Source organism: Chiloscyllium punctatum, chromosome 47, assembly GCF_047496795.1.
Source record: "Chiloscyllium punctatum isolate Juve2018m chromosome 47, sChiPun1.3, whole genome shotgun sequence".
Lineage (NCBI taxonomy): Eukaryota > Metazoa > Chordata > Chondrichthyes > Orectolobiformes > Hemiscylliidae > Chiloscyllium > Chiloscyllium punctatum.
Genome location: NC_092785.1, coordinates 51,545,451 through 51,568,188, shown reverse-complemented (window position 1 = coordinate 51,568,188; position 22,738 = coordinate 51,545,451). Strand labels below are relative to the sequence as shown.

General features: G+C 56.8%; 1 long non-coding RNA gene across 1 annotated transcript in view; it reads right to left on the bottom strand.

Moving 5' to 3' along the window:
- The window catches only part of LOC140468478 (uncharacterized), a 59,175-nt gene that overhangs the window by 5,563 nt on the left and 30,874 nt on the right, over positions 1-22,738 (bottom strand). Inside the window, exon 3 of the long non-coding RNA XR_011955664.1 lies at positions 12,476-12,693. This is a non-coding gene — a long non-coding RNA (uncharacterized lncRNA). The remainder of the gene's footprint in view (positions 1-12,475; positions 12,694-22,738) is intronic.

Below are 22,738 nucleotides of genomic sequence, written 5' to 3'. Positions count from 1 at the left end.
TAGAGATGGCTGAGACCGAGAAGGCGAGAAGGGGAGTGACAGAGAGGGGGGACAGAGAGAGGGTGACAGAGAGGGGAGGGACGGAGAAGGGGGACAGAAATGGGGGCAGAGAGAGGGGGGAACAGAGAGAGTGGGGACAGAGAGAAGGGTGACAGAGAGTGAAGGGGACAGAGACGTGGGACGGGGGGGACAGATGGGGGGCAGAGAGAGGGGTAAAGAGAGGGGGGACAGAGAGAGGGAGGGACAGAGAGGGGGGACAGAAAGAGAGGGGGGACAGAGAGAGTGTGGTCAGAGTCAGGGGGACAGAGTGAGAGGGACCGAGAGAGGGACAGAGGGAGGGGGACAGAGAGAGGGCTGGGACCGAGAAGCGGGGGACAGAGAGGGGGACTGAGAGAGGGGGACAGAGAGAGGGGTGGGGAAGAGAGAGGGGGACAGAGAGAGAGGGAGACAGAGAGGGAGGGAGGACAGAGAGTGGTGGTACAGAGAGAGGGGGGACAGAGAGGGGGGAAGATGGGGTGTACAGGGTGAAGGTGGGACAGGGAGAGGGGGCAGAGAGAGTGGGGACAGTAAGAGATGGGAGACAGAGAGACGGGGATGCAGTAGAGGGACGGACAGGGGGACAGAGAGGGAGGGACAGAGAGAGGGGGAAAGAGAGAAGGGGACAGAGGGGGCAGACTGAGAGTGGGGGGACAGAGAGAAGGAGGGGCAGAGAGAGAGTGAACCGAGAGAGGGGGACAGAGAGCGGGAGAGACAGAGAGAGGTCGGGGTACAGAGAGAGTGGGGGTCACAGAGAGAGGGAGGCAGAGGGGGCAGAGAGAGGGGAACAGGGGTGTACAGAGAGAGGGGGGACAGATAGGGAGGGGGGACAGAGAGAGGGGGGACAAAGAGAGACGGGGACAGAGAGAGTGGGGACAGAGACAGAGAAACAAAGAGAGGGAGACAGAGAGAGGGGGACAGAGAGCGGGGGGACGGAGGTGCAGAGAAAGGAGGACAGAGAGAGGAGGGAACGGAGGGAGAGGGGATCAGAGAGAGGGGGGCAGAGGGGGAAGAGAGAGGGGTGACAGAGAGTGGGGACAGAGAGAGGGGGACAGAGAGAGGGGGACAGAGAGCGGGGGGACGGAGGTGCAGAGAAAGGAGGACAGAGAGAGGAGGGAACGGAGGGAGAGGGGATCAGAGAGAGGGGGGCAGAGGGGGAAGAGAGAGGGGTGACAGAGAGTGGGGACAGAGAGAGGGGGACAGAGAGAGGGGGACAGAGAGAGGGGGTGCCAGAGAGAGGGGAGAATGAGAGTGAGGGGGGAAGGAGAGAGAGAGAGGGGGACAGAGAGAGGGAGGGGCAAAGAAAGAGGGGAGAGAGGGAAGGGGGTCAGAGAGGGGGCGGTCAGAGAGAGATGGGGGATCAGAGAGAGAGGGGGAGAGAGAGAAAGTGGGACAAGAGAGTGGGGGGAGAAAGAGGGTGGAGTGACTGGGGAGAGAGAGGGGTAGAGAGAGGGGGAAGAGAGGGGGACAGAGAGAGGGGTGCACAGAGTGGGGGGACAGAGAGAGGGGAACAGAGAGAGAGGGTTGGACAGAGAGATGGGAACAGAGGGAAGGGAGGGACAGAGTGAGAGGGTGACAGAGAGAGTGGGGACAGGGAGGAGGGTGACAGAGCGGGGGGTACAGAGAGAGGGGGGCTATTGAGAGGGGGGGACAGAGAGATGGGGGCAAAGAGAGAGGGGGATAAAAAGAGGGGGGCAGAGAGAGCGGGTAAACAAAGAGGAGGAAAGAGAGAGGGGGACAGAGGGGACGAACCGAGAAAGGGTGGGACAGAGAGAGGGTGGGACAGAGAGAGAGGCACAGAGAGAGAGAGGGGGACACAGAGAGGGGGGCAAGAGAGAGGAGAGAGACGGGGGAGACAGTGGTTGAGAGAGGGGGGAGACAGACGGTGGGGGGGTAGCGACGAGGGGAGAGAGAGGAGGGGAGAGAGTGGGGAGAGAGAGAGGGGAAGACAGAGGGGGGAGAGAGGGCTAACAGAGAGGAGGGTAGAGAGAGGAGGGGAGAGAGGAGGGGAGAGAGGAGGGGAGAGAGAGGGGAGAGAGGGGGAGAGAGGGGGGAGAGAGAGGAGGGGAGAGAGTGGGCTGAGAGCGGGGGAGATGGGCAGGGAGAGAGATGGGGAGAGTGAGGGGGTGAGTGAGGGAGGGATTGAGAGAGGGAAGGGGGAGACACTGGGGTAAGTGATTGGGGTAAGAGAGCAGCGTAAGTGACCGGGGAGCGAGAGAGGGGAGGGAGAGAGGGGAGGGAGAAAGAGAGGGGAAGGAGAGAGACGAGAGAGAGTGGGGTGAAAAAGTGGGGAGATGGAGAGAGGGGAGGTGGAGAGAGGGGAGAAAGAGAGGGGTGGAAAGCGAGGGGAGAGAGAGAAAGGGTAGAGAAACAAGGGTATAGAGCGAGGGAGAGAGAGAGACAGAGGGGGTAGAGAGAGTGGAAGAGAGAGAGAGGGGAGAGAGAGGGTAGAGAGAGAGAGGGGGGCGAGAGAGGTCGGAGAGTGGGAGGGGGAGGGGGGTGAGAGAGGGGGGAGAGAGATGGTGTGAGAGAGGGGGTGAGAGAGGGGATGAGAGAGGGGGTGAGAGAGGGGGTGAGAGAGGGGAGAGAGAGGGGGTGAGAGAGAGGGGAGAGAGTGGAGACGAGTGGGGGCGAGATTGGGGGCGAGAGAGGGTGTGAGAAGGGGCTAGGGAGGGGGCGAGAGTGGGAGCAAGAGTGGGGGGCAAGAGAGGGAGCGAGAGTGGGGGCGAGAGAGAGGGGGAGAGAGGGGGTAGAGAGAGAGTTGGGGAAAGAGGCGGAGGGGGGAGAGAGAAGGGAGAGAGAGGCTAGAGAGAGGGGGAGAGAGTGTGGAGGAGAGAGTGGGGGAGAGAGTGGAGGAGAGAGAGGGGGTGAGAGAGAGGAGAGAGAGGGGCAAGAGAGGAGGGAAGAGAGAAGGAGAGAGAATGGGAGGAGAGAGAAAGGGTGATAGAGAGAGGTGAGAAGGAGAGGCGAGAGAGGGGGAGAGGGGGAGAGAGAGGGTGTGAGAGAGAGGGTGTGAGAGAGGGGGAGAGAGAGAGGGGGAGAGTGGGGGTTGAGAAAAGGGGAAAGACAGGGGGGTGTGGAGAAAGAAGGGGGCGGAGAAAGAAGGGGGCAGAGAAAGGGGGAGAGAAAGAGGGGGAGTGAGATTGGGGGAGACAGTGGGGAAAGAGTGGGAAAGAGAGAGGGGGAGAGTGAGATGGTGAGAGAGGGAGGGGGAAGAGGGGTGGAGAGAGGGGGGAGTGAGAGAGGGGAGAGAGATGGTGTGAGAGTGGGTGAAGAGAGTGCGGGAGACAGTGGGGAAAGAGAGTGGGGAGGGAGAGGAGAAAGAGTGAGCATGAGAGGCAGGGATTGAGAGAGGGAGAGAGAGGAGAGATTTAGGCGACAGAGTGGGAGAGAGAGTTAGTGAAGAGAGAAAGGGAGAGAGAGATTGGGGGTCGAGAGAGGGGGTGAGCAGGGTAGAGAGAGAGGGGAGAGGGAGGGAGAGAGAAGGGGAGGCGGAGAGAGGGGGAGAGTGGGGGACAGAGAGAAGAGAGTGGTGGACAGAGGGAGGGTGACAGAGGGAGGGGGACAGAGAGTGGAGGGAGAGAGAGGGGGAGAGAGGGGGGAGAGAGGGAGGGGTAGAGAGAGTGTGGGGACAGAGTGGGGGAGAGAGTGGGGAGAGAGAGTGCAGAGAGAGAGTGCAGAGAGAGAGAGTGAGGGTGAGAGTGGGGGAGGGTGATGTTTAGGGAGGGAGGGAGTGAGAGAGAGGGGAGAGATTTAGGTGACAGATTGGGGGAGAGTTAGTGAAGAGAGAGGGAGAGAGAGAGAGAGTGAGGTGTAGACAGAGAGAGTGGGTGAAAGAGAGAGGAGTAGAGAGAGGGGGTGAGAGAGACGGTAAAGAGAAGGCGAGAGAGGAGGGGAGAGGGGGAGAGAGGGGTTAGAGGGGTGAGAGGAGTGTGGAGAGCGGGGGAAGAAAGAGAGGAGGCAGAGAGAGAGAGATAGAGAGGGGGAAGAGATACGGGGAGGGCAAGAGAGAGGCGGAGATAGCGGGGGAAGAGAGGGGGGAGAGAGGGGGAGAGAGGGGGAGAGGGGGGAGAGAGGGGGGAGAGAGTGGGAGGGAGAGGAAGGTGCGAGGGAGGGTGAGAGAGGGGGGACAGAAAGAGGTTGAGAGCGGGAGGAGAGAGAGGGGAGAGAGATGGGGAGAGAGTGGGGGAGAGAGAGAGGAGAGTGAGAGGGGGAGACTGACGTGGCGAGAGACGGGGAGGAAGAGGAAGGTGCGAGGGAGGGTTAGAGAGGGGGTACAGAAAGAGGTTCAGAGTGGGGGGTGAGAGAGGGGAGAAAGAGGGGGAGAGAGTGGGGGAAGAGAGAGTGGGAAGAGAGAGGGGGAGCGAGACGGGGAGAGCGATGGGGAGAGAGGGGGTAGAGATGGGGCAAGAGAGGGGGAGGGAGAGGAAGGTGCGAGGAAGGGGGAGGAGGGGACAGAAAGGGGGTGAGAGCGAGGGAAGAGACAGGGGAGAGTTGTGGGAAGAGAGTGGGGGAGAGGGGGGAGACAGAGGGGGAGAGAGAGGGCGAGAGTGACGGGGAGAGCGACTGGGAGAGCGACGGGGACGGGTGAGAGACGGGGAGAGAGAGGGGGGCGGAGAGGAAGGGGGCGAGGGAGGTGGAGAGAGGGGGACAGAAAGGGGGGTGAGAGAGGGGAAGAGAGCGCAGGGAGAGAGAGGGGAGAGTGAGAGGGAGGGAGTGAGAGAGGGAGTGAGAAGGGAGAGATTTAGGCGACAGAGTTAGTGAAGAGCGAGAGGGGGAGAGAGTTTGAGGGGTAGAGAAACAGGGTGAGCGGGGTAGAGAGAGATGGGACAGAGAGAGGAGGTGAGAGAGTGGGGTAGAAAGAGGGGAGAGGGAGGGGAGAGGGAGAGAGGGTGAGAGTGGGGGGGAGAGAGAGGGGAGAGTTGGGGGAAAGAGAGGAGAGAGAGGCGGACAGAGAGAGGGGAAGATGGATGGGGACAGAGAGTGGAGGGAGAGAGAAGGGGAGAGAGAGATGGGGAGAGAAGGAGGGGAGACAGATTGTGGGGAGAGAGTGAGGGAGATATTGGGGAGAGAGAGTGGGGAGAAACAGTGTGGGGAGAGAGTGGGGGTGAGAGTGGGGGAGGAAGAGAGGAGGAGAGGGAGGGTGGAGTGAGGGGGAGGGGAGAGAGGTGTTAGAGGGGGGAGAGTGCGGGAGAGAGAGGGGAGAGTCGGGGGAGAGAAAAGGAGAGAGAGGGTAACAGAGGGAGGTGGCCAGAGAGAGGGGGACAGAGTGAGAGGGACAGAGAATCGAGAGAGAGAAAGAGGGGGAGATAGAGAGGGGCGAGAGAGGGTGAGCGGGGTAGAGAGAGATGGGATAGAGAGAGAAGGTGAGAGACTGGGGTAGAGAGAGGGGAGAGGGAGTGGAAGACGGAGAGTGGGGAGAGTGGGGGAGAGAGAGGGAAGAGTGGGGGAGAGAGAGGAGAGAGAGGCGGACAGAGGGACGGGGAAGAGGGAGGGGGTCAGAGAGTGGAGGGAGAGAGGGAGAGAGTTTGGAGAGAGAATGGGGAGAGACAGTGGGGGGAGAGAGTGGTGGAGAGAGTGGTGGAGGGAGAGGGTTAGGGAGGGAGGGAGTGAGAGAGAGGGGAGAGAGTTAGGTGACAGAGTGGGGGAGAGAGTTAGTGAAGAGAGAGGGGAGAGAGAGAGTGAGGGGTAGAGAGAGGGGGTGCGAGTGAGAGGTGCCGAGAGAGGGGTTGAGAGAGACCGTAGAGAGAAGGGGAGAGAGGAGGGGAGGGGGAGAGAGAGGGGGAAGAGAGAGGCGGCAGAGAGAGACAGAGAGGGGGAAGAGAGACAGAGAGAGAGAAGAGAGACAGGGAGCGGGAGAGAGGGGGAGGAGGAGGGAGTGAGAGAAGACGGGAGAGAGGGGGCAGAAAGGGGGGGAGAAAGTGGGGGAAGAGAGATGGGGAGAGTGTTGGCGTGTGTGAGGGGGTGAGAGAGAGAGGGAGAGAGACAGGGGAGAGAGTGGGTGGGAGAGAGAGGGGGAGAGAGAATGGGAGAGAGATGGGGAGAGGGGGAGAGACGGGGAGAGTGACGGGGAGAGATGGGGAGGGGGGGAGAAAGTGGGGGAAGAGAGATGGGGAGAGTGTGGGGGTGAGTGTGGGGGTGAGTGTGGGGGGAGGGAGGGAGAGAGGGGGCAGTGAGCGGGAGGAGAAAGTGGGGAAGAGAGATGGGGAGAGTGTGGGGGTGTGTGAGGGGGGTGAGAGAGAGAGGGACAGAGAGACGGGAGAGTGTGGGTGGGAGAGAGGGTGGGGGAGAGAGAAGGGGAGAGAGGGGGGAGAGGGGGAGAGACGGGGAGAGAGAGGGGAGGAAGAGGAAGGGGCGAGGGAGGTGGAGAGAGGGGGATAGAAAGGGGGTGAGAGAGGGGGGACAGAGCAGGCGGAGAGAGGAGACAGAGATGGGGAGAGAGATGGGGAAAGAGATGGGGAGAGTGAGAGGGAGAGAGAGGGGAGAAAGGGCGCACGAGAGGGGTCGTGAAAAGCGGGCAAGGGGGCGAGATGGGGTGAGAGAGAGGGGAGAAAGAGCGGAGAGAGAGAGGGAGAGAGTGAGGGTGCGAGAGAGAGGAGTAGAGAGAGGGGGAGAGGGAAGGAATAGAGAGAGGGCGAGAGACGGGGAGAGAGACAGGGAGAGATTGTGGAGAGACAGGGGGAGAGCGAGAGGTGTCGAGAGAAGGGACAAGAGAGAGGGCGAGAGTGGGTGGCGAGAGAGTGGGGTAAGACAGGGGGGTGAGAGAGGGGGCGAGAGAGGGGAATGAGAGAGCGGGGGTGAGAGAGGGGGAGAGGGGGAGAGAGAGGTGGAGAGAGAGGTGGCTGAGAGAGAGAGAGTGTGGAGAGAAAGGGGGAAGAGTGAGCGGGAGAGTGAGAGGGAGAGAGAGGGCAGGGATAAAGGGGGGGAGAGAGGGTAAGGGTGAGACAGGGGAGAGGGGGCGTGAGAGCGGGGGTGAGAGAGCGGAGGTGAGAGAGCGGGGAATGAGAGAGAGGCGGGCAGAGAGTGGGGGAGAGAGAGGGGGAGAGAGAGGGGGCAGAGAGGGGGAGAGGGGGAGAGAGAGGTGGAGAGAGAGAGGGAAAGAGAGGGGAGAGAGAGGGGGAGAGACTGGAGAGGGAGACGAAGGGGGCGAGGGAGGTTGAGGTGGGACAGAAAGGGGGTGAGAGAGTGGCAAGAGAGCGTGGGGAGAGAGGGGGGAGAGAGATGGGGAGAGTGATGGGGAAAGAGATGGCGAGAGTGAGAGGGAGAGAAAGGGGAGAGAGGGAGCACGAGAGGGAGTGAGAGAGGCGGGCGAGGGGGATGAGAGGGGGTGAGAGAGAGGGGAGAGAGAGGGGAGAGAGAGGGGGAGTGAGAGGATGCAAGAGAGAGGGGTAGAGAGAGGGGAGAGAGAGGGGGCGAAAGAGGGGGCGAGACAGAGGGTGAGAAGGGGCAGTGAGAGAGAGTGTGGAGAAAAAGTGGGGAAGAGAGAGCAGGGAGAGAGGGGAGAGAGACAGGAGAGATAGGGGGCAGAGAGAGAGAGAGAGACTGCATGGAGAGAAAGGAGGAAGAGAGTGTGGGAGAGTGAGAGGGAGAGAGAGGGGGAGCGATAGTGTGGGAGAGACAGGGCGAGAGAGAGAAAGAAAGGGTGAGAGAGGGGAGAGAGGGAGGTGAGAGAGACGGACTGAGGGAGCAGTGGTAAGAGAGCGGGGTGTTAGAGAGAGGGGGGAGAGAGACGGGTAGAGCGACGGGGAGAGCGACGGGGAGAGGGGGGAGAGACGGGGAGAGAGAGTTGGAAGGAGACAAAGGGGGCGAGGGAGGTGGAGAGAGGGGGAAAGAAAGGGGTGAGAGTGTGGGAGAGAGAGGGGAGAGAGAGGGGAGAGTGAAAGGGTGAGAGAGGTAGGGAGTGATAGACGGAGAGAGAGAGAGAGGCGAGAGATTTAGGTGACAGAGTTAGTGAAGAGCGAGGGGGGAGAGAGAGTTTGAGGGGTAGAGAGAGGGTGAGCGGGGTAGAGAGAGATCTCATAGAGACAGGGGATGAGAGAGTGGGGTAGAGAGAGGGGAGAGGGAGGGGGAGAGATAGGGAGAGGAGAGAGGGGTTAGAGGGGTGAGAGTGGGGGACAGAGAGGGGCGAGTCGGGGGGGAGAGAGGGGGAGAGAGGGGGAGAGCGAAGGGGAGGGGGGAGAGACGGAGGGAGAGAGAGGGGGAGGGAGATAAAGGGAGCGAGGGACCGGGTTAGAGAGGGGGCAGAAAGTGCGAGTGAGTGCGGGGAGAGAGAGGGGAGAGAGATGGGGAGAGAGATGGGGAGAGTGAGAGTGCCAAATGAGAGGCGGGCGAGAGGTGGTGAGAGAGGGGGAGAGAGAGAGGGGCGAGGGGTGAGAGAGACAATGCGAGAGAGAGGGGTAGAGAGAGCGGGGAGAGAGAGAAGGGTAGAGAGGGTGGCGAGTGAGGGGGGCGAGATGGGGATGAGAAAGCGGGCGAGAGGGGGGAGAGAGAGGGGGAGAGAGAGGTTGATAACGAGGGGGAGAGAGAGTGGGGAGAGAGAGGGGAGAGGGGGCAGAAAGAGAGAGTATGTGGAGAGAAAGGGGGAAGATAGAGCGGGAGAGTGAGCGGGGAGAGAGAGAGGGGGAGAGATAGAGAGAGAGTGTGTGGTGGGGGGGGAAAGAGGGGGGAGAGGGTGAGAGAGAGGGGGAGAATGAGACCGGACGAGAGAGTGGGGGTGAGAGCGTGGGGGCTAGATTTGTGGGTGAGAGAGGATGGCGCGACAGAGTGGGGGAGAGAGAAGGGACGAGATGGGGGAGACAGTGGGGAAGAGACTGGAGGAGAGAATGGGGGAGTGAGTGGAGGGAGAGAGTGTGGGGAGAGAGTGTGGGAGAAAGGGTAGAGAATGAGGGAGAAAGTGCGGGATAGAGTGGGGCAGAGTGAGAGGGTGAGAAAAGGAGGGGATGAGAGAGGCAGAGAGAGGGGAGAAGGTTCGGTGGCAGAGTGGGGATAGAGTTAGTGAAGTGAAGGGGAGACAGAGTGAGGGGGTATAGAGAGAGGGGGTAGAGAGAGGGTGAAGCGCGGGGAGAGCGAGGGAGTGAGAGGGAATGAGAGTGGGAGGGAGAGTGAGCTGACCGAGTGAGGGGAGAGAGGGAAGGGCAGTAAGAGAGGGGCTCGAGAGATGGGTGTGACAGAGGGAGAGAGGGAGGGGAGAGAAGGGAGGGGAGATAACAAGGGGAAGTGAGGGGGAGAGAGAGAGAGGAGAAAGAGAGGGAGAGAAAGGGAGTGGGGAGGGAGAGGGGGTGAGAGAGAGAGGGGGAGAGAGAGAGACAGGAGACAGAGGGGAGAGAGAGGGGACTGAGAGGGGGGAGACAAAGAGGGGGAGAGAGAGAGGGTGCAGAGCGAGAGGTAGAGAGAGTGGGGCGAGAGATTGGGGCGAGAGAGGGGGAAAGAGAGAGGGGGAGAGGGAGGGGAAAGAGTGAGGGGGAGAGAGGGGCGAGAGGGGAGAAAGGGGGAAGAGGTGGCGAGAGAGGGATGAGAGAGCTTGTAGAGAGGGGAAAGTCAGAGAGCTTGGGAGAGAGTGGAGAGAGAGAGGGGGAGATGGAGAGAGGGGGGACAAAGAATGGGAGAGAGAAGATGGAGAGGGGAGAGATAGAGGGGATATAGACAGAGAGAGAGAAAGGGTTGAGAGAGAGGGTAGAGAAGTTGAGTAGTGAAAAGGATAAAAAGAGAGGCGGAGAGAAGTGGGGTGAGAGAGAGGGCGAGAGAGGGGGACAGAGGGAGTGGGAGAGAGAGAAGGGGAGAGAGGGAGGGGGAGACAGGAGGGCAGAGAGAATGGGGGAGAGCGAGTAAGGGACAGTGAGTGGGTAGAGAGAGAGACAGACGGAGAGAGAAAGGGGGAGAGAGAGAGGAGGAGGGGGGAGTGAGGTGAGAGAAAGGTGAGAGAGAGGGGAGAGAGAGAGAGGGGAGAGAGAGGGGACGAGGGAGGTGGGCGAGAGCGGGAAGAGAGAGAGGTAGGAGAGAGAGAGAAGTGGGGGGAGAGACAATGGTGGGGAGAGAGAGATGTAGGCGAGAGAGAGAGGTGAGGGTGAGAGAGGTGGGGGAAAAGAGACAGGGGAAGAGAGAGGAGGAAAGAGACAGAGGGGAAGAGAGGGAAGGGCAGAGAGAAGGAGGGCGAAAGAGGGGAGTAGGGCCAACGGAGAGGGGTCAAGGGAGAGGGCGGAGAGAGGAGGGGGAGAGAGAGGGGGAGAGAGGGGAGAGAGGAGGGGGAGAGAGGGATGGAGAGAGAGGGGGAGAGGGGGAGAGAGAGATGGGGAGACAGAGGGGGGGGAGAGAGAGCGGGAAGAGAGACAGGAGAGAGAGAGGAGGCAAGGTAGAGGGAGAGAGAGAGGTGAGTGAAACGGGCAGAGAGAGAGGGAGAAAGAGAGGGGAAGGGAGAGGGGGAGAGCGAGCGAGAAAGCGAGGGGCAAGAGAGGGTGACGAGCGAGAGGGGAGACAGAGAGGGTGTGACAGAGAGAGGGGATGGAGAGGGGGAGAAAGAGAGGTGAGGGGGGAGAGAGGGGGGAGATAGAGTGGGGGAGTGAGTGGGGGGATTGAGTGGGGGGAGTGTGGGGAGAGGGGGAGAGGGGGGTAAAGAGTGGGGGAGAGAGAGAGGGAAGGAGTGAGTGGGGGAGGGGGAGGGGGAGTGAGGTTACAGAGTGAGGGGGTCAAAAGAGGGGGCGAGCGAGGGGGGACAGGAAGGGGAGAGAGGGAGGGGGAGAGAGGGAGGGGGAGAGACAAGGAGTGGGGAGAGAGTGGGGGAGAGAGAGGGGGAGAGAGAGAGGGAGAAAGAGAAAGGTGCGAGTGAGGCAAGAGAGGAGGCAAGAGATGGGAAAAGAGAGAGGGAGAGAGCGAGGGGGGAGCGAGAGACAAAGCGTGGGGAGAGAGGGGTGGCAGAAAGGGGAGGAAGACAGAGGGGGAAGACAGAGAGCGGGGGAGAGAGTGGGGAAGAGAGGGGGGAGATGGAGATAGAAGAGACGGAGAGAGGTGAGAGGGAAGATGGAGAGGGGAGAGAGTGGAGAGAGAGAGGAGAGAGAGACGGGGGGTAGAGAGACAGGGGTAGAGAGAGGGGAGTATTGAGAAGGATAAAGAGAGAGGGTGGAGAGAGAAGGGGGCGAGAGAGGGGGGCAAGAGAGGGGGACAGGGGGAGTGGGAGAGAGTGAGGGAGAGAGAGTGATGGGAAAGAGGGAGTGGGAGAGAGAGGGGAGAGAGAGGGGAGAGAGAGGTGGTGAGAGAGAGAGGTGAGGGAGATAGAGAGGTAAGTGAGAGAGAGGTGGGGGAGAGAGAGGTGGGGGAAAGAAAGAGAGGGGGAAGAAAGAGCGAGGGAAGAGAGAGGGGCAGAGAGAGAGGGAAATATAAGGGGCGAGATAAGGGGGAGAGATTGGGGGAGAGATTGGGGAGAGATCGGGGAGAGGTACCGGGAGAGATAGGGGAGAGGTACCGGGAGAGATAGGGGAGAGATAGGGGAGAGAGAAGGGGAAAGAGAAGGGGGAAAAGGAGGGGAAAGAGAAGGGGAAAAATAGGGGAGAGTGAGGGGTTAGAGAGAGATGGATTAGAGAGAGAGAACGGGACAGAAAGGGGTCGAATGCAGGTGTCGAGAGAGGGGGTCGAGAGGGGGTAGTCGACTGAGGGCTTTCGAAGGGAGCGGTTGTGAGAGGTGTGTCGAGAGAGGGGGGACAGTGAGGGGGTCGAGAGAAGGGGGCTGAGAGAGGGGGTTCGAGAGAGTGGGTCAATAGGGGGAGAGTGAGGGGAGGGGGAGAGAGAGGGGTTAGAGCGTGGGGGAGAGTGATTGGGGAGAGAGAGTGGGGGGGAGAAAGGGGGCAAAGAGGGGGTAGAGATGGGGAGGAAATGAGAGAGAGTGGAGAGAGAGAGTGAAGGGTGAGAGATGGGGAGAGCGAGGTGCGAGCAAGAGAGATGGGCAAGAGAGTGGGTGAGCGAGAGACAGAGAGAGGTGCAAGTGTGAGTGAGTGAGTGAGTGAGGGGACGGAAATGAGAGAGAGTCTGAGATCGAGAGAGAGAAGGCGATAAGGGGACAAGAGAGAGAGAGAAAGATAGAAAGAGGGGGAGAGCGAGATAGGGAGAGATACAAGGTGAGCTAGAGAGAGAGGGACGTGAGTGAGAGGCACGCGAGGGGGGGAGAGAGAGAGTCAGGTGAGAGAGAGGGATGAGGTGGAGAATGAGTGAGTGGGTGAGAGAGAGAGTGAGTGAGGGGAAGAGAGATAGAAAGAGAAGTTGAGAGAGGGACTGAGAGAGAGAATGAGAGTGAGAGGGTGAGAGATAGAGAGTGAGGGAATGAGGGAGGGGATCGAGAAAAAGCGACAGAGAGTCAGAGAGAGATGTCTCAGTGAGGACCAGTCCAGCAGAGGTGAAAGCAGGTCCCTCACAAGATGATGTGAATGAAGCCTAGAATATAGCTGTTCCTTACCCAGCTATGTGTCCATGTCCTGTCTTCCGGGTCTGAATACAGAAGGTCACGAACTCCTCCCTGAGCTGTTTACCTGTGAGTGATCTTACTGACTGCAGGATTCACTGAAGGCTCCAGACCTCCCTCTCCATCTCTGTCTGGCTGACCAACCGTCTTTGATGTGGTTATGGACGAGACAGGAGTTAGGAATTCGGCTGAGACAGGAACAGCCTGATGACCTACAGGAGACAGGGAAACAGACAGAATGGGAAGTTAGACTGATGCAGTGCGGGATCTGGAAAATCCCAGTCTCCATCCCTGGCCTGTGCTGCTGTGTCTCTCTGGAATGGGGAATTCCACTGGCTCAGGATCTGGAGTAGCTGCAAGTGTGAGAGACACTGACAGATGCAGCAATTCGACCCACACAGTGAGGGATACCACATGGAGAGATACTGAGTGATATCACCAGAGTGCAGGAAGGTATCAGGATCACACAATGGTCATGATGAAAGGGTTGGGATTCATGGTGCACGGGGATCAGTACTCAGTGACAGGTGAGCTACGAGTGGGACAGGTGATGGCCTCGTGCTATTCTCACCCGACTGTTCATCCAGATGTTAATGCCAGTGTCCAGTATAACCCATCTGACTGCTTAATATCCTTTTAGGAAGGAAATCTATTATAGACAGCGGGTCTGGCCGACATATGAATCCCGACCCAGAGCAATGGGGTTGACTCTCAACTGCCCCCTGAAATGATCCAGCAAGGCACTCAGCTCAAGAGCAGCTCGGGGTCGACATGCGATGCTGGCCAGCCAGAGACAGCAACATCCCATGAGTGAATTAAACACAACACGGCACGGTGGCACAGTGGTTAGCGCTGCTGCCTCACAGCGCCTGAGGCCTGGGTTCAATTCCCGCCTCAGGCGACTGACTGTGTGGAGTTTGCACGTTCTCCCCGTGTCTGCGTGGGTTTCCTCCGGGTGCTCTGGTTTCCTCCCGCAGGCCAGGTGAATTGGCCATGCTAAGTTGCCCATAGTGTTAGGTAAGGGGTAAATGTAGATGTAGATGTAGAGGTATGGGTGGGTTACGCTTCGGCGGGGCGGTGTGGACTTGTTGGGCCGAAGGGCCTGTTTCCACACTGTAAGTAATCTAATCTAATCTAAAAAAAACACTGCTGGGATCAGTGTCCTGGTCAATCATGTCGGTAAGCTTATGGACAGGACTTTAAACTGACAGAGAGGATGCAGGGCCAGGGTTCAGGTGAAAGGAGCTTTCCAAATCCAAACAGAAATGGCAATGTAGATGAAGACGAACAGAAAGAGACAGAGTTTAACTGAAACTGTACATCAGTGAATTGGACTGTGACAAGAAATTGTGGAAAGAGTCAATCGTAATGTTCTTTTTTGGAATGGACAACGTCTCTGCAATAAGGTGGATGGACTGGGGCACAGAGATAAATGAGATTTAGTGGTGACAGGGTGAACAAAAGGTGGAACATGAATATTCTATTGTCCACCTCCTTGAGGGGTGACAGGGAGTGCAGGATGGGTAACCCTGACAGTAATGGGTAACAAAGGCATTACAGAGAAAGCCTTTGGCCTCAGATGATGCAGCTGAATCAGACTGAATGCAGATTCTGGGTAACACGTGGCAAAAACACAAGCAGGAGAACAGTTTAGAGGCTGCCCAACAGCATTTCATTGCTCAGCCCTGTTCCACATTCCAATGTATTCCTGTGTAATACAAAGGCACTGTGACCATTTTGGGAGACTTCAGTCTTTATATAATCTGGGACAGTCACATCGGCAAAAGGGATGTTCTCCGAACTCCTCTTTGGATGTTTCTATCAGTGTTTCTTTGAATAACACGTCGTGCAAACGGCCAGGGAGGTGACTATCTCAGATCGACCGTTCTCGGTCAGATCCACCGACGTCAAGCCGGTGTTCTTCTCTGACCACTGCCTCCTGCTGGCCGACTGTCACCTACAGGACGAACAGCGGGCGGGCAAGGGAACGTGGAAACTGAACACTAAGTTGTTGACCCCGGGAAACATCGAAGAGCTCAAGAGGGATTACGCAGGTTGGAGAACCATGAAGCCCCTCTTTGAATCTCCAGCGGACTGGTGAGAAACGGTAAAAGGGAACATCAAGAGGTTCTTTATCCTCAAAGATGTCCAGGAGGCGAGAGAGAGGCGGGGAAAACTGTCCCAGCTCCAGGAAAGTATGCAGAACCTGCTCCTGCTGCAGACGATGGGGGTTGATGTCACGGAGGACCTCAAGGAGGTGAAGGGCCAGCAAGCCTCGCTCTTTGCCTCGGAGGCCTCCAGGATAATCTTCCGGTCCAGGGTCCGCTCAGTGGAGCAGGACGAGACGTGCTCACGTTTCTTCTTCCAGAAGGTGCACAAAGAGAGCTCCGTGCTCAGCAGCCTGAAGAAAGAAGATGGCTCGGTAACGTCATCTCAGGCTGACGTCATGAGGATCAGCAAATCCTTCTACGCCAGCCTGTATGACTTGAAGCCAACCGACAGCGCGGCCTCCCAGTCGTTCCTGTCCTCTATCACGGAGGTCCTAGACGACGGAACACGAGAGAGGCTGGACCAGCCGCTATCTCTGGATGAACTGACCAAGGCCCTCGAGTCCTTCGAAAAGAATAAAACTCCCGGAAGCGACGGCTTACCGGTCGAGGTTTATTCCGCTCTTTGGGACTTGATCAGCCAGGACCTGCTGGAGGTGTATGTCAGTATGATCCGGGCAGGTACCATGAGTGAATCCATGAGGAAAGACATCATCACCCTCGTCTACAAGCGGAAGGGGGAGAGGGAGGAAATTAGAAATTGGAGACCGATCTCACTGTTAAATGCAGACTACAAAATCTTGTCAAAGGTCATCGCCAACCGGGTCAGGTCTGCTCTGGGATCGGTGATCCACCCGGACCAAACCTGTGCTGTACCGGGCAGGAAGATCTCTGAGAGTCTCGCACTCCTCAGGGATACGATCGCCTACGTGCAGGACAGGGGGGTGGACACCTGCCTCATCAGCCTGGACCAGGAGAAAGCCTTTGACAGGATATTGCATACATATATGAGGGATGTCCTCTCCAAAATGGGCTTTGGGGAGGGAATCGGAAATTGGATCAGACTGCTCTACACCAACATTGTCAGTGCAGTCTCAATCAATGGGTGGGAATCAGATAGCTTCCCTGTAAGATCTGGAGTCAGGCAGGGATGCCCCCTCTCACCCGCCTTGTTTGTGTGTTGCATAGAGCCATTTGCCGAGTCCATCAGGAAGGATGTGAGCCTGAGTGGGGTGACTATTCCTGGCAGCGGGGGCCTGCAGGTTAAGGCCTCCCTGTACATGGATGACGTCGCTGTTTTCTGCTCGGATCCGCTGTCCGTGCACAGACTCGTGTGCATCTGTGACCAGTTCGAACGGGCCTCGGGGGCCAAGGTAAACCGAGGCAAGAGCGAGGCCATGCACTTCGGGAACTGGGCCGACCAATCCTCTATCCCCTTCACCGTCAGGACTGACGACCTGAAGGTGCTGGGTATTTGGTTCGGGGGGGCTGGGGCGTGCACCAAGACCTGGGAGGAGCGGATCAGGAAGATGAGACAGAAACTAGGCAGATGGGGGCAACGGTCGCTCTCCATCGTGGGAAAAAACCTGGTCATCAGGTGTGAGGTACTCTCAGTATTGCTATATGTGGCACAGGTCTGGCCTATCCCCAGGACCTGTGCCGCTGCAGTCACCCGGGCCATCTTCCAATTCATTTGGAGATCAAAGATGGACCGGGTCCGAAGAGACTCTATGTACAAAGACCGGTGCAATGGGGGAAAAAACACACCCAATGCCACCCTCACCCTGATGGCCACCTTTGTGTGTGGCTGCATCAAGCTGTGCGTGGATCCCCGGTACGCAAACACCAAGTGTCACTACGTACTGAGGTTCTACCTGTCCCCGGTGTTGCGAAGGATGGGCCTGGCCTCGCTGCCGCGGTACGCTCCGAGTAGTTGAACCGTTCCGTATCACCTGTCCTTCGTGGAGAAATTTATGAGGAAAAACACCTTTGACCACAAGTCCATCAGGAAGTGGTCAGCACATAGCGTCCTTGAGACCCTTCGGGAAAAGGAGAGGGCGGATCCTGTCGAGCGGTTCCCTGAGCAGACTGTCAAAGCCATTTGGCAGAATGCCTCATCGCCAGAACTTTCCAACAAGCACCAAGACGTGGCTTGGCTGGTGGTGAGAAGGGCTCTGCCTGTGAGATCCTTTATGCACGCCCGGACTCTCTGCCGCACCGCACGCTGCCCTCGAAGTGGCTGCGGGGGGGACGAGACTGTCACACACCTCCTTCTGGAATGTGCCTATGCAGAGGAAGTCTGGAGAGGAATGCAGTGGTGCTTTTCGAGGTTTGTCCCGAGCAGCGCCGTGACGCGGGACTCCGTGCTCTACGGCCTGTTCCCCGGGACTCACACCAAGACGAACATTAACTGGAGGATCATCAACTCGGTGAAGGACGCTCTCTGGGCGGTCCGAAACCTGTTGATCTTCCAGCTGAAGGAGTTGACCCCGACCGAGTGTTGCAGACTGGCACATTCCAAGGTCCAAGACTACGTGTTGAGGGACGCGCTGAAGCTTGGGGCAGCTGCCGCCAAGGCGCGGTGGGGAAAGACCACCATGTAAGATCGGCCTGCCTAAAGAAGAACAGGGGGCCCATGCGGACGTTTTGTTTTTTTTTGGGCTCTGCTGATGGCTCAGCCAAATATATGTACAAGATTGAAAAATGCACAGGATTGTTCATGACATTGATAAATACGAATCTGTGTTCGGAAATGTGGACATATGTATGGCATGATCAAATGTACAGACCATCAAATCTTTTTATGAATAAAGTATAGTTTTGAAATAAAAAAAACATCTCAGATCGACCGTTGGGTGATGACGCTGAGGGAAGGAGTAATGTCCCACTGAGATATCCTCTGGGAAATTGTAGTGTAGTGGAATTCAGCGAGATGATGGATTTTTAAAGTGACCATAAAGCACAGCCAACAATCACAACCAAAGTCATTGACATGTGTTTGAGAGGAGAACTGACCAAGGTAAACAGGGGAAACAGTGAAGTGTATGGCTGGTAATGGACAGTACAAAACATTTACAGTCAGAGAGATGGACAGCACAGAAACAGGGCCTTTGGTCCAACTCATCTACACCACCCACATATCCTAACATAATCTCATCACATTTGCCAGCACTTGGCCCAAATCTCTCTCAACCCTTCCTGTTCATATACCCATCCAAATGCCTTTTAAATGCAGTAATTGTACCAGCCTCCACCACTTCATCTGGCAGGTCATTCCATACACACAACACCCTCCACATCAAAACGTTGTCCCTTACGTTCCTTTTATATCTTTCCCGTCTCACCCTCAACCTGGGCCCTCCAGTTCTGGACTACCCCATCCCAGGGAAAAGAATATGTCTGTTATACCTATCGATTCGTCTCATGGTTTTATAAACCTCCATATGGGTGCCCCTCAGCCTCAGACATTCTCGGGAAAACAGGCCCAGCCCATTTCACCTCTCCCTGTAGCTCACATCCTCCAATCCTATCAGCATCTTTGTAAATCTTTCTGAACCCTTTCAATTTATACAACATCCTTCCGATATGGAGGAGACAAGAATTGCACACAATATTCCAAAAGTGACTTATCCAATGTCCTGTATAGCTACAACATGACCTCCCAACTCATCTACTCAATGCACTGATCAGTAAACACAACCATACCAAACACCTTCTTCACTATCCTATCGACCTACAATTCTCCTTTCAAGGAACAATGAACCTGCACTCCAAGGTCTCTTTGTTCAGAAACACTCCCTGGGACATTAACATTAAGTGTATCAGTCCTGCAAGAGTTGCTTTTCCAAAATGCAGCACCTCCCATTTATCTAAATGAAGCTCCATCTCCCACCCCTCAGCCCATTGGCCCATCAGTTCACCATCCCGTTGTAATGTGAAGTAACATTCTTCGCTGCCCACTAAACCTGCAATTTTGGTGTCATCTGCAAACTTACTAACTATACCTGCTGTGTTCACATTCAAATCATTTATATCATTAATGGAAAGTAGTGGACACAGCACCGATCCTTGTGGCACTCCACTGGTCACAGGTCTCCAGGCTGAAAAAAACACCCTCCACAACCACCCTCTGTCTTCTACCTTCGTGCCAGTTCTGAATCCAAATGGCTGGTTTTCCCTGTATTCCATGAGATCTATCCTTGCTCTCCAATCTACCATGTGGAAACATTTCGAACACCTTACTGAAGTCCATATCACTCACATCCACCGCGCTGCCCTCATCAATCCTTTTGTTAGTTCTTCAAAAAACTCAATATCTTGAGACATGATTTCCCACGCACAATGCAATGCTGACTATCCCCAATTATACACTGCCTTTCTAAACACATGTAATTCCTGTCCCTCATGTATCCGTCTTTCCACGTGCCCACGACTGACGTCAGGCGAACCAGTCTGTAGTTCCCTGGCTTGTCCTTACCACCCTTCTTAAACAGTGGCACCAAGTTAGCTTAACCTGCAGTCTCCTGGCACCTCACCTGTGTCTATCGATGATACAAATATTTCAGCACTGGGCCCAGCAATCACTTCTCTAGCTTCCCACAGAGATCGAGATTATACCTGACAAGGTCCTGGTGATTTATCCATCTTTAACCATTTCAAGAGATCCAACACCTCTTCCTCTGTAATATGAACATTTTGCAAGATGACATCATCTACTCTCCAATGCTATTTCTCAAACCATCATTCTATTCTATATCTTCCATTTCCTTCTCGACAGGAAATACTTGTTAGGTATTTTCTCAATCTCCTGCAGCTCCACGTGCAGGCTGTCTTGATCTTTGAGGGCCCTATTGTCTCCCCAGTGACCCTTTGGCCTTTATGCATTTGTAAAAGATCTTTGGATTCTCCTTAATCCTAATTGTTAAAGCAATCTCATGTCCCCTTTTTGCCCTGCTGATTTCCCTCTAACCGTACACAACACTGTAATCTCCCCCTTCCTGACTGATCCCTACACAACACTGTAATCTCCCCCTCCCTGACTGATCCCTACCCAACACTGCAACCTCCCCCTCCCTGACTATTCCCTACCCAACACTGCAACCTCCCCCTCCCTGACTGATCCCTACCCAACTCTGTAATCTCCCCCTCCCTGATTGATCACTACCCAACTCTGTAATCTCCCCCTCCCTGATTGATCACTACCCAACACTACAACCTACCCCTCCTTAACTGATCCCTGCCCAACACTGCAATCTCCCCCTCCCTGACTGATCCCTACCCAACACTGTAATCACCCCCTCCCTGACTGATCCCTACCCAACACTGTAATCTCCCCCTCCCTGACTGATCCCTCCCCAACACTGTAATCTCCCCCTCCCTGACTGTTCCCTCCCCAACACTGTAATCTCCCCCTCCCAGACTGATCCCTACCCAACACTGTAATCACCCCCTCCCTGACTGATCCCTACCCAACACTGTAATCTCCCCCTCCCAGACTGATCCCTACCCAACACTGTAATCTCCCCCTCCCTGACTGATCCTTACCCAACACTGCACTCACCCCCTCCCTGACTGATCCCTACCCAACACTGTAATCACCCCCTCCCTGACTGATCCCTACCCAACACTGCACTCACCCCCTCCCTGACTGATCCCTACCCAACACTGCAATCTCCCCCTCCCAGACTGATCCGTACACAACACTGCAATCTCCCCTCCCTGACTGATCCCTACACAACACTGCACTCACCCCCTCCCTATCTGATGCCTACCCAACACTGCAATCTCCCCCTCCCTGACTGATCCCTACCCAACACTGCACTCACCCCCTCCCTGACTGATCCCTACACAACACTGCAATCTCCCCCTCCCTGACTGATCCCTACCCAACACTGCAATCTCCCCCTCCCTGACTGATCCCTACACAACACTGCACTCACCCCCTCCCTGACTGATCCCTACCCAACACTGCACTCACCCCCTCCCTGACTGATCCCTACCCAACACTGCACTCACCCCCTCCCTGACTGATCCCTACCCAACACTGCACTCACCCCCTCCCTGACTGATCCCTACCCAACACTGCAATCTCCCCCTCCCTGACTGATCCCTACCCAACACTGCACTCACCCCCTCCCTGACTGATCCCTACCCAACACTGCACTCACCCCCTCCCTGACTGATCCCTACTCAACACTGCAATCTCCCCCTCCCTGACTGATCCCTACCCAACATTGTAATCTCCCCCTCCCTGACTGATCCCTACACAACACTGCAATCTCCCCTCCCTGACTGATCCCTACACAACACTGCACTCACCCCCTCCCTGACTGATCCCTACCCAACACTGCACTCACCCCCTCCCTGACTGATCCCTACCCAACACTGCAATCTCCCCCTCCCTGACTGATCCCTACACAACACTGCACTCACCCCCTCCCTGACTGATCCCTACCCAACACTGCACTCACCCCCTCCCTGACTGATCCCTACCCAACACTGCAATCTCCCCCTCCCTGACTGATCCCTGCCCAACACTGCACTCACCCCCTCCCTGACTGATCCCTACACAACACTGCACTCACCCCCTCCCTGACTGATCCCTACCCAACACTGCACTCACCCCCTCCCTGACTGATCCCTACCCAACACTGCACTCACCCCCTCCCTGACTGATCCCTACCCAACTCTGCACTCACCCCCTCCCTGACTGATCCCTCCCCAACACTGCAATCTCCCCCTCCCTGACTGATCCCTACTCAACACTGCACTCACCCCCTCCCTGACTGTTCCCTCCCCAACACTGCAATCTCCCCCTCCCTGACTGATCCCTACCCAACACTGCAATCTCCCCCTCCCTGACTGATCCCTCCCCAACACTGTAATCTCCCCCTCCCTGACTGATCCCTCCCCAACACTGCAATCTCCCCCTCCCTGACTGATCCCTACTCAACACTGCACTCACCCCCTCCCTGACTGTTCCCTCCCCAACACTGCAATCTCTCCCTTCCTGACTGATCCCTACTCAACACGGCAATCTCCCCCTCCCTGACTGATCCCTACCCAACACTACAACCTACCCCTCCCTGACTGATCCCTACACAACACTGCACTCAACCGCTCTCTGACTGATCCCTACCCAACACTGCAATCTCCCGCTCTCTGACTGATCCCTACTCAACACTGCAATATGCCCCTCCCTGACTGTTCCCTCCCCAACACTGTAATCTCCCCCTCCCTGACTGATCCCTACCCAACACTGCAATCTCCCCCTCCCTGACTGATCCCTACCCAACACTGCACTCACCCCCTCCCTGACTGACCCCAACCCAACACTGCAATCACCCCCTCCCTGACTGATCCCAACCCAACACTGCAATCACCCCCTCCCTGACTGTTCCCTCCCCAACACTGTAATCTCCCCCTCCTGACTGACCCCAACCCAACTCTACAATCACCCCCTCCCTGACTGATCCCTACTCAACACTGCAATATGCCCCTCGCTGACTGATCCCCACCCAACACTGCAATCTCCCCCTCCCTGACTGATCCCTCCGCAACACTGTAATCTCCCCCTCCCTGACTGACCCCAACCCAACACTGCAATCACCCCCTCCCTGACTGATCCCTACCCAACACTGCAATCTCCCCCTCCCTGACTGATCCCCACCCAACACTGCAATCTCCCCCTCCCTGACTGATCTCCACCCAACAAAGTAATCTCCCCCTCCCTGACTGATCCCTACCCAACACTGCAATCTCCCCCTCCCTGACTGATCCCTACCCAACACTGCAACCTCCCTCTCCCTGACTGATCCCTACCCAACACTCCAATCGCCCCCTCCCTGACTGATCCCTACCCAAAACTGTAATCTCCCCCTCTCTGATTGATCCCTACCCAACACTACAACCTACCCCTCCCTGACTGATCCCTACACAACACTGCACTCAACCGCTCTCTGACTGATCCCTACCCAACACTGCAATCTCCCGCTCTCTGACTGATCCCTACTCAACACTGCAATATGCCCCTCCCTGACTGTTCCCTCCCCAACACTGCAATCTCCCCCTCCCTGACTGATCCCTACCCAACACTGCAATCTCTCCCTTCCTGACTGATCCCTACCCAACACTGCAATCTCTCCCTTCCTGACTGATCCCTACTCAACACGGCAATCTCCCCCTCCCTGATTGATCCCTACCCAACACT